Source organism: Watersipora subatra, chromosome 8, assembly GCF_963576615.1.
Source record: "Watersipora subatra chromosome 8, tzWatSuba1.1, whole genome shotgun sequence".
NCBI classification, from domain to species: Eukaryota; Metazoa; Bryozoa; class Gymnolaemata; order Cheilostomatida; family Watersiporidae; genus Watersipora; species Watersipora subatra.
Genome location: NC_088715.1, coordinates 40,894,315 through 40,904,949, shown reverse-complemented (window position 1 = coordinate 40,904,949; position 10,635 = coordinate 40,894,315). Strand labels below are relative to the sequence as shown.

The 10,635-nt window shown below is 37.3% G+C and overlaps 1 protein-coding gene across 1 annotated transcript in view; it reads left to right on the top strand.

Annotated features, from left to right (window-relative positions):
* Window positions 1–10,490: 10,490 nt before the first annotated feature.
* Window positions 10,491–10,635, top strand: part of LOC137402566 (attractin-like protein 1) — a 43,759-nt gene continuing 43,614 nt past the window's right edge. The window contains exon 1 of the mRNA XM_068089067.1: window positions 10,491–10,602. The gene's annotated coding sequence lies outside the window, so the exon portion shown is untranslated. The remainder of the gene's footprint in view (window positions 10,603–10,635) is intronic.

Sequence of the window (10,635 nt, the reverse complement as noted above, 5' to 3'; positions counted from 1 at the left end):
AGAGAGTGACTTGAATGTGTGCTGCATAAACCATGATGTTTTGTTTGAGTTTGTTGCAGTAGATGAATTTGTCTTATTGTATTAGCTAAAACTATGTGAGTGGCCACGACTTGATGAATATTTTTAATAAAAGCTTTATGCCGAGATGAAAATATTTTTGCTTGTAAAAATTATATAATAAAATAATATTGTTGAAGATAATGCAAAACATGATTTGCAGAATATTGTAGTGAGTTGGATCTGGTATATGGATGCCCGCAGAACTGGAGAATGTGAGTTCAAATCCAGTTTGCAGCAAACTTCTCATCCTTAAAACTCTATCCCTATGTATATTCTTTCCAAAGACGCGTCTTACTTACGGTAGTAAGAAACTAGTACTGTAGTCGGTGTAGGCAATGATATTCAGCCCCGCCCCAAGGATAGGCGACGGACATAAGGTGGGTGGGACTCATGGGAGGCTGTATATCGTTAGTATGGGTAGCTGCGGAACTGTGCTGATACAAAGACGTTATTCAACATAGTTAGCTTGACAGAATTACCGTAGACCGGTAGAATTGGTAGTCGGTACCCAAATGTTTGCACAACATTTTGAGAAATTGAGTAGAACAAATTTTCAATTTTCGTTATTTGATGCCTTTGGAACATTCATAATAATGCATCTGTAGCTGGATTTAAAATTTTATTCTAGCCAACATGAGCAAATACAAAATAAGATATATGCCAATAGAGCCGCGTAGGACTAGACTTTTATCGCAAATAGCTGATGTGAATACGAGAGATAGAGACAGGTTGTATAACGCGTGACATCATTTTGGGCAAGTCTGGGCACGTTTTTGTGGCCTGAGCGTTTTTACAGCGATCAGATTTTTTCGGTTTTAATATTCAAATATCTTGGCAATGCGATCGCGTAACACAACAAACAACATATCAACTGATAGAGAAAAAAAAATTCTTTCTTTTAAGATCAACTCAAATTTACGCAACCACATCTTTAATGTACGTCTGCACAATGTCGACCCTTTGAGCTTTTGCCTCAGCATACTACTGTGTGTAACAGATATGGAACAAAAAACTATGTGTAAGCTGTCATTAGTGTACACTCTGATATTGCATTATGGGGCAGTTTGAGAAAAATATTTCTGTCTATTCCAATTATTGATTTAATTTAAATTAGCAAAAGAATTAACAACAAACACGCTACTAATAATCATACAGAAAGTATTTTAAAGTGTGCATTAATTTACTAGCCCTATCACTGTCATGGATGGTACAGCTACTCTTACTTATGTTGTGTCTATCATCAGTTCTAATATTGTACCTTATCACTAAGATGTTTGTGATTCAATAATGATGTTATATCTGTTGAATCCGCCTATGTAATCCACTACCCCATGACAAGTGACTTGTTTCTATGACTTAAATTAAGCTGTCATTCTCAACTTAATTTATTTGTCAATGTATTTGTCAATTTGTCAAAAGTTATATTTGTAAATTTTGCTAAAACATTTTATCAGTTTGGCCTGAAATGAAGAACTGTTTAAACTCGATATGGAATAGCTAGTGTGAGGGAATCCATTTCTGCTCAGCTGATACTTTTGGCAGACCATGGAAGAGCATTACAACTTTTCAGCACATTTGGTAAATAGTACTTTTCAATTTAAAATGAAATTACGCCGAACACAACGCTTTCAACGATATTTTCAATATTTCTCCCTTTAGACACAGTTTTCACTGTTACACTCGGTATCAAACTTAGCAATTGCTGTTAACTTAAAAAACTAAATATAATTGAAATTTTGTTTTGAAAGATCGGCTAATACAGAAAAGAAGAGCAATTATAAGTCTTTGATTTGGCAAAAAAGGGAAAAGTTGTTGATACAAACCAATGTTAATACAGCTACTGTAGTCATTAAATTAAAAGGTTACACTTAGTTTTTCCTATTGAAAGGGTCAGACGGGCAAGTTTTGACAATTTTGGAATGAATTAGGCAATTTACATAAATTTTACTGTTGATGTAAAGTAAAATCCCTTTAAGATGAAAATTCCCGGAACAGATTATTTACGTTGTAGGAGCATCTGCTGTATGATTGTAGTGATTGTAAACAGCTAGACAGTCTTCACATGGTTGAAAAGATTAACAAAACTAGGCAACATTTTTCATGCGAACCAGGCAATATAATTTCCTTTGCCCAATTTACGGACATGACAGACAATAAGCAAGAGATGCATAGTCTCGCAAGTTAGTCATCATGTACTATTATTGCAATTCAAAACAAGTAAAGCCTGGTTCTTTCCCTGCCGGGAACAGACGGCAGGGAAAGAAGCAAAGCCTGCGATCTTTGATGGTACTCGAAGAGGCCGTATGTTTTCAGCGCCTATGGTACCGGCGGTAATTACGCAATTAAAGAATTGAAAATGGTATCTTTTATGCATGAAGTTAAGGTATAACACGTGTTTCTGCGTCAATGTCGTATTAATTCCTTAATTGTAATTTGAGATACGGATAAATCAGAAAATTGAAATTACGGAAATTGTTCACACAATGCATTCTGGGTGCATGGGCCACCTGTGCGCAGTTTTTACTACCGACGAAATCCTGCAACCAGCGCCGAGAACCGTGGAAAAATTCAACTCAACTTGGCAGCAGGAATGATTACTGCCAAGTCCCGCCAGCCTTCTGGTTCTCAGCAACAGCCGCCGGTTACACCATCGCCGCTTCTTACATTGGAGTGACAACCAGGCTTAATATAGAAAGTGGAAACTGTGGGGACAAGTTAAAAAGGAACAGTGAGTGCAAATTGATAGACAAGTAATAGTGAAGCTTGAGTCATTTTTTATACTGATTACAATTCTGTTGCCTTAGCCAAGTTGATCAGATTTGGCAACAGTACTAACTGCACCTAGTCAGCAGAAGATCGGTAGCAATGACTACTGTGTCCAAAGAATTATTTAGGTTTCTGGATAGCTTTCTATACTGAAGTAGATAATGTCGCCCTAATCACCGCATCTGATCATAGGGGCCAGTTCCATGAAAACTTGTATAAACGGTATTAAGGATCACTAGCTTTTGCATTACTGGTGTCCCTATCTCTGTTTTACAAGAACAGGTCCATACATACTGGCATCTTTGGTCGGCTGCAGCGGTTAGCCAGGAAATATGTTTAGCTATCCCTGCGTTTGAGTCACCAACAATCAGTCTCATGATGCAGGTTGTATCAGTCTTTATGGTTACCCAATAGCAGGTACAAGTATCTGACCCCCATTAGCGCGCTATTAACAATAAACTAGTATAATATGTAAGCCTGACTTGTAACAAAGATTTTTAGCATGCACTATGATCAAACCAATTGAAAGGCTGATACCAGAATAAGCAAAACATAATTGGCTCATGAAGAGTCGCAAAACATGTAGCGCCTGCCTTTCTGCTAAATTACGAAGTTTTTTTAATGCCTGCATATTATTTTCTGCTTACAAATTCCGATGAACAGCACTGGCTTCCTGTCACCAAAAAACTACCTCTTGTTATGACGACACTCTCTTGAGATAGAAAAAAAAAAAAAAGTATGTCTGAACAGGTTCAGAAATACTGTCATTTTTGGTCGGCTGCAACAGCTAGCCAGACAATAAGTTTATCGATCTCCACCTTGAGTGTGACCACAGCATCTGTCCTGGAAAGTCTACTCAGATTCTTTGTTGCATATTTTCCTTTGCTTCAATATGCCCAGATTCACTTCCAGCTTAAAAGCTGGTGATGCTAATATGGTCGCTGGCAATCGAACCCATGAAGGCAGAAAACAGAGCTGCATGGAAGTTGGTGATGAAACCTAAACCATAAGACAGTCTTTGTCTAAAACGACTGATGGCAAAAAAGCGAAATCATTGGGACCAGCAATGTTACTATATAGTAAATCAAAATGCATGATAATACACAGGATGAAACAGTGCATATTGAAAGCCGCAACAAACTAAATCCTTCACTGAAACCATTTCTGTGATCCAAATGACACCCTTAAGTATGCAATGTTTAGGAGGGGCAGATCTTGACCATGACCCGGTCACTCTAACCAAAGGGTTGTCTGTGTTATTCACCCTGAAGCTATGATGATCAATAATATTGGGCTAAGCAGATATATAAAACGGTCCTACCAGCTATAACAGTTCATTAGTATATTATATTTCATGATGTGATAAAGTAACACAGAAGATGATATCCTTACACATGCATTCCCTCTCAAACACTGGGAACACCAAGGCATTCATATCATTAGCATTAACTCTTTCACTATGAAGTTTTTTTTCATTCTGACTTAATTAATTCATGCCATAAAACTTTTGCCGATGTACACTTGGTATTTTTGCTACAAAGCCAGAATTTCTGCCATGAAGTGTTAATCTAAAACTTTTTTGAATTAGCAAAAAATTCTGCTTTATAAATCATCAATGCAATTGAAAAATAGAAGACATGTTTAATTTGTTTAGTTTAGAAACACTAAACTTTGCAGTTTGACCAAAACGCAGAGCCCCACACTTTTATAAACTCTCCTCACATTAAAAACGTGAAAGCCCAAAAAGTTATGAAATATGTGAAGCCCAATGTTGAAAAATTGATCTAGCAAAAATACGATTAGGTCACTGTTTACAGATTTTCATCCATCTTAAACCGAAAATAAAAAGCCCGATTTTATGTAGTGAGTAAAAAGGAAGCGCTTTCTCTTTTTAACTCTGAGTAAAAAGAAAGTGAACTGGCTTGTCTTGGTTTGGCAAAATTGTAGCCTAATATCCTAAATTTTTTGTAGAAAAATATCTTTGTAAAGGTACTAAGACAAGCCTTGAAAAGGCTTTCCTACAAATTGAACGGTATACGCGAGCTATAAAAGCTTTCCATAGCGAAAGAGTTAAAGCAGAGGAAGATGCCGTGAGTGGTACCATCTGCATATTACAACGCTAGGTCTGAACCCAGATACTTATCTACCTGACATTATGTTGTAAATGGCAGCATAAAAAAGTAGCAGGAGTCAGAATAGCAGGCCTTGCATCAGTCCTAGCGAATAATTGGTGGCCATTCAGGACATACAACAACTGAGACACTAATACTGTCAGTCCACTACCTATTATTACCTAAAGAAATTATCATCATACAAAATAAAAATCCAGGAAAAATATGATCTATACCCTACTTTTCATCCTGGGAACTTGAAAATTCTTGAAGAAACACATTTTCCTAAGTTAAAGAGTTCATTAATAATAAAGCATGGAAAGTTTGAACTTGATTTGAGTGTTTCTATGGTAAAGTAACACTGAAACATATTTTTATTGATTACTTTGTATTAAATAGTTTCTTGCATCACTCTTTACCTCCTTCCATAACACATTTGTTCCATTTACATAAAGATTCACAAATATTTCACTTCTATTTAAAATTATCATGTATCATGTACAATTACGGAGTACTTTTATAGAAGGATTTGATCTACCATCATGTGGTTTTACCACGAAGTTCCCAGGAAAATTTCCTTAATGCTGAGATTTGATCGAATAAATCTGAATAAGAATGCAATAAATCACAAGCAAGACAAATGGTTAATGCCTATCAAGAAATATTAACAAACAGAAGCAACATTTATATTTTCCATCAACTTTCACTACCTGATTTGCTTTTTTGGCTTTAGGGATTCATGTGGAGGAGATTGATCAATAATCTTTTGTAGATTAAAAATTTAAACATTCAATCATAAATGCCTAAACGATTTAATCAAACATACTACCCATTAAGTTATTATTTACTGCGTCCCGTAGCAGTAGAAAGCTTCCTAAGCAATGGGAAATTGCTAACGCGAAAATCCCCAAAATTGGCCAAAAAACACTGAAACATAAGTTACAATTTCAGGTCTACATCCCGAAAAATCACTCTCTGTAAATTACAGGAAACTATAGTTTACACTATCTGGATGCCACACTTGACCCAATCCAACACAACTGACAACTTGGCTTCAGGCAAGGACTCTCCTATGTAATCCAAATATGATCAAGTTGTTTTGGTTGAATGAAGGCTTCTAAATGCTCATCTACTACACTCAGCTACTACACTCATCTACTACACTGTCCAGCTACACTCATTTACTACACTTACATGTTCACACTGACATTATATAACACAATCTCATATCTTGTTTGCTCCTGTTATTACTCTCTAATGTGACATGTATGCTATATGATATATATCATATAGCATATGATATATAAAAAAATTGTTTCCTCACCCCGGATAACCCCTATGGGTGGTAATTTCTGCTCTAACTCGGGTCTCCTACCAGAGACCTGGGAGTTTGAGCATTCGCCTCAAGATCTTAGCTGTTCCCAATAGCGCACTTTTCTGCAACTCACCTGAGTTGATTGCTGTCAGTATTTGGGCAAGCCACATTTTATGCGCCGGTGTTATTGCGCCCAGTGCCCCAACGACTACTGGGATTACCGTTGTTCTTACATCCCAGCATTTTTCAATCTCTTCTTCAAGAGGGAGATATTTCTCTACCTTTTCTTTTTCTTTACTGGCTATATTGTAGCCATTGGGTACTGCTATATCTATTATAGTAGCCCTCTTGCTCTCCTTGTCCACCACCACTATATCTGGTTGGTTTGCAAGGACATGCTTGTCAGTCCGGATGTAGAAGTCCCAAAAAATCTTAGCGCGTTCATTCTCATTGACCTTACCAGGAGCTTCCCGCCAGCGTTGTGGTTTATTAGCGTCATACTCATCACATAGACTTCTATACACAACACCTGCGACATGATTATGTCGCTCAGTGTATGCGCTTCCTGCTAGCTGCTTGCATCCACTAATGATGTGTTAGATAGACTCAGGTGCATCTTTGCACAGTCTGCATTTAGAATCGTCTCTAGTGTGATAGATTTTTTATTGGAGTTGCCTTGTTGGGAGCACTTGCTCCTGGGCTGCCATGATTAGCGACTCTGTATTGGCCGTTAGGTTTCCTTTGTTCAGCCACATATGTCTGGTGAAGATCGCCAACCTTAAATATTTGTCGGTGGCAGGTACCATGAAGAGGTTTCGTGTGCCAGTCAGTTTCCTCATCATCACTGCGAAGCTCCATTGTCAGAGCAGCCGATTGAAATTCAGCTAGCAACTTATCTGAAGTGGCCATGGAGGCTGCATAGGCTTTGATGCTTTGTTCTTCCTCCTTCACTGTCTGCTGTACACTCTTGAGTCACCTATCGCCATATTTCTTATCAAGATACAATCTAGTAGTATCAGATTTTGGGTGGAGTGCTCCATGCATGGTCAGCAGTTTACGAGTTGCTATATCTGTTTCCTTGATGGCTTCCTCAGTCCACTTTATTATACCTGCTAGATATCTTATTACTGGCAGTGCGTAGGTATATATTGCCATGACTTGGTTCTTGGCATTGAGCTGGCTCCGTACGACCTGCCGAAGGCGTTTCTTGTATTCAGTAATGGCTTTTTGACGTACCTCGGCTTCGTGGTTGATGTTGCTTTGCATAATCCCCAAGTACTTGTACCCTTCTTCTATATCTTTGATGGTACCATTTGGCATTCTTAGGCCATCTGTGAGCATAGAATGGTCTTTTTTAAGAATTAGCCTTCAACATTTCTCAATACCGAAGGTCGTTCTGATGTCCTTGCCGTATACCTGAGTGAGGTATATTAGCGAATCAATGTCCCTTTCTTTGTTAGCGTACAGTTTGATGTCATCCATGTAGAAGAGGTGGTTTATCTTGATGCCACTCTCATCTTGATGCCATGTTTATCTTGATCGTCCTTTGGTCAGCCATTCCGGATGGTCGCCTTCTTCTATTAGGCATTCCATCTGCTTAGCCATTCTAGTGTGAAGTGATGTAAATTTCTTCAACCAGAAGGCTTGAATCATGTCATGACCAGGTGCTGCCCAGTTTCTCATACGCTGCACTCTGCACTTGATGTCCACTTCGCTGATGGTGAGTCCTTGCTGAGCCACAGTGTGTTGGTGGCTCTCTTTAAGCCTCTTCAGCCAATTTGCAGTGGTGTTATGAGTAGTCTCTTTCTCTCAGATGTCCTTCCAGAACTTTGAGGTGCTGGATCAGGGAGGATCTGACATTGGCCTCCGCAGTTCACCTTTGAACTGGGAATACACTTTAGATTATTGATGAACAGTTTGTTCATTCTCTTGTTATCCCGCTCTTTGATGTACCGATTCAGTCGTGCCGAGAGTGCTACTAGCTGCTGTTTGGCAGATTCTAGAGCTTTTATTGTGGGTTTCCTTTTTGGATGCTTCAAACTGTGTATAACTCCAAACTATATATATATATCACTATATATAGTGTATATATATACACTATATGCATATGATTTGATCAAGTCAGGATACCCACCAGCTAGGCCGAAGATGTAGGCACACATTATGTAAGAACATCATTATTAATATGAAAACTACCATCGATAAAATACATTTTATCTCCTTTCCATCTTTATGTAAAAAGAAATTTGTTTTAAAGTCCACAAGTAAAACCTATAACCTAATATGACTTCTATTTAAAGTTTTAAACAGTGCTGTCAGAAATTAGTTGATCACCTGATAATTCATTCCTTTGTTCGCATTGACACTCTTGCTGGAACCATGCTAATCCATTTATTTACCACATATTGCACATTATTAGATGCAGAAATTTCTCATTGTTCTAGCAAAATAAAGGAAAAGTCTTTTAATGTTGTTTTATAGCCGAGGTGCTGGAGATAGTGTCATCATTTTAGATCTGTATTAAAGGTAATCCAGCAACTTTCCACACCCTCAATTGCCCGTTTCTAGGCCAGCATATATTACTTGAGTTGTTCAAATTATGTTGCGATAGTAGGGTACAATGATTCAATTGAGAATACAACAAGCAAATAACTAGGCTATCTTTAGATTTCTGTTAAGGTCAGTTGCATTCGCATTTATATTAAAAATTAATTTCCGATTGCTGCTTATTAGAAACTACTCCATATTAATCGTTAGAAAATTTTAACAGGGGCTTGCCATTCCATGAAGACGATCAAAGATGACGCAGAAGTGTCAGAAGGCAGAGCACCTGGAAGCCTCACATCACGCAGTTTACTGTTTGATTATTGCATCTGTTAAACAGTACCATTGTATATATGCAAAACATATATTTATTGCCTCTGTATTCAAATGGTGTGGTTCTTGTGGAACAAATAAAGGGACATAACAGTTTCCTTTATAGGTCTATAGGAATGTATGCTAAAATGACAAAGTAGTAGCTATTTATGAATTGCATGTCAAGTTATTCCTACCTATATTGATAATTTGCTATGCCTTTCATAGTCATAGCAAATTGTTAATTAAATTAGTCAATAGCTGCAGCATTTTGATGAATCTTATCATAAATCAACTGCAAATAATTTTTTATGAACTCTCTAATAACAAAATTAAATTGACAAAGAATGAGTTTTATGGAGTGAGATCTGGCATAAAATAATGAAACTGCAGATGCTGACAGATAAAATAGAGCTGAATCTAAAAACCTTTAGAGTATAAAAAGAATCTGGAGCATAAACCTATGAAAACTATCTTGGGATTTGACATCCTGTAAAAAATCTAAAACAGTATTTAGAAAGTTCTTTAAGTGGTACACGCTTATTAAAAATCGACTATTTTTTATTGCCAGTGAGATATAGTAGGACTTACGTCATCCTACACAGATTTATATATACATGTAGAAAGATAGTTCAATCTGGTATTAGGAATAGAATGTATACTTATTATAAAGTCAACATATGTTTGGTTGAGATTTGCAAACAAATTATTTAATGACTTCATATGCACTGTTGAAGACATTGCTGTACATGCATATTAAAAATTGAATAATCAAAGAACTCTCAATAATACCGCTTTAAAAATGAGTGGTCAGATAGCACAAATTGCGTTGCTAGCACCAATTTGCGTTGCTGTCGTTCCGCATCGCTGAGTCAAATACAGTCTGTAAAAATTAACCTGACAAACAATCCGTAATACTGATATAAACATTGATGTGTTGCTACGGTAACTAATTATTATTATTATTATTAATTTCTATTACTCTTCCCTTCGGCTGGTTCGGCACACTGACGTCTCTAGAGCCCAAAGGTGTTAGTTGCACCACTATTGTTTACAAGAACATGCAATAAGAAGAGTCAACGGCCAAACAAAAAAACATGAACTTCTCAACTTGAGTAAATAGGCTTGGGATATAGGAAAAAAAGTAGATAAGAACGAATGCAAATATGGCTCTACCGTGTCGAAACAGTCAGAATCGCGAGTGCGTCAATTAATCTTCGACGAGCAATAAATGATGGCAATGGACTCTCTACCTATGTACCTTCCATTTCCCATTGGTCAACAAGCGGCTTTACGCCACCTCATTGGACCTTCGTGTATCGCTCATCTGCGCAATGTGTTTCCGGAAAAACTCACCAGAGAAAAGTTGGCAACGAGACATATTTGCTTCTTTTTTGTTTAAATAACCAATCGCTTAGTTGAGCTGTCTGCCTATCACCTTGCGTATACGGTTGGGTCAAAACTTTTTAACGCCAAGGAATAACGCTGATGCTGGTAAAACTACGGTTTCTTATATCATTTATTCAC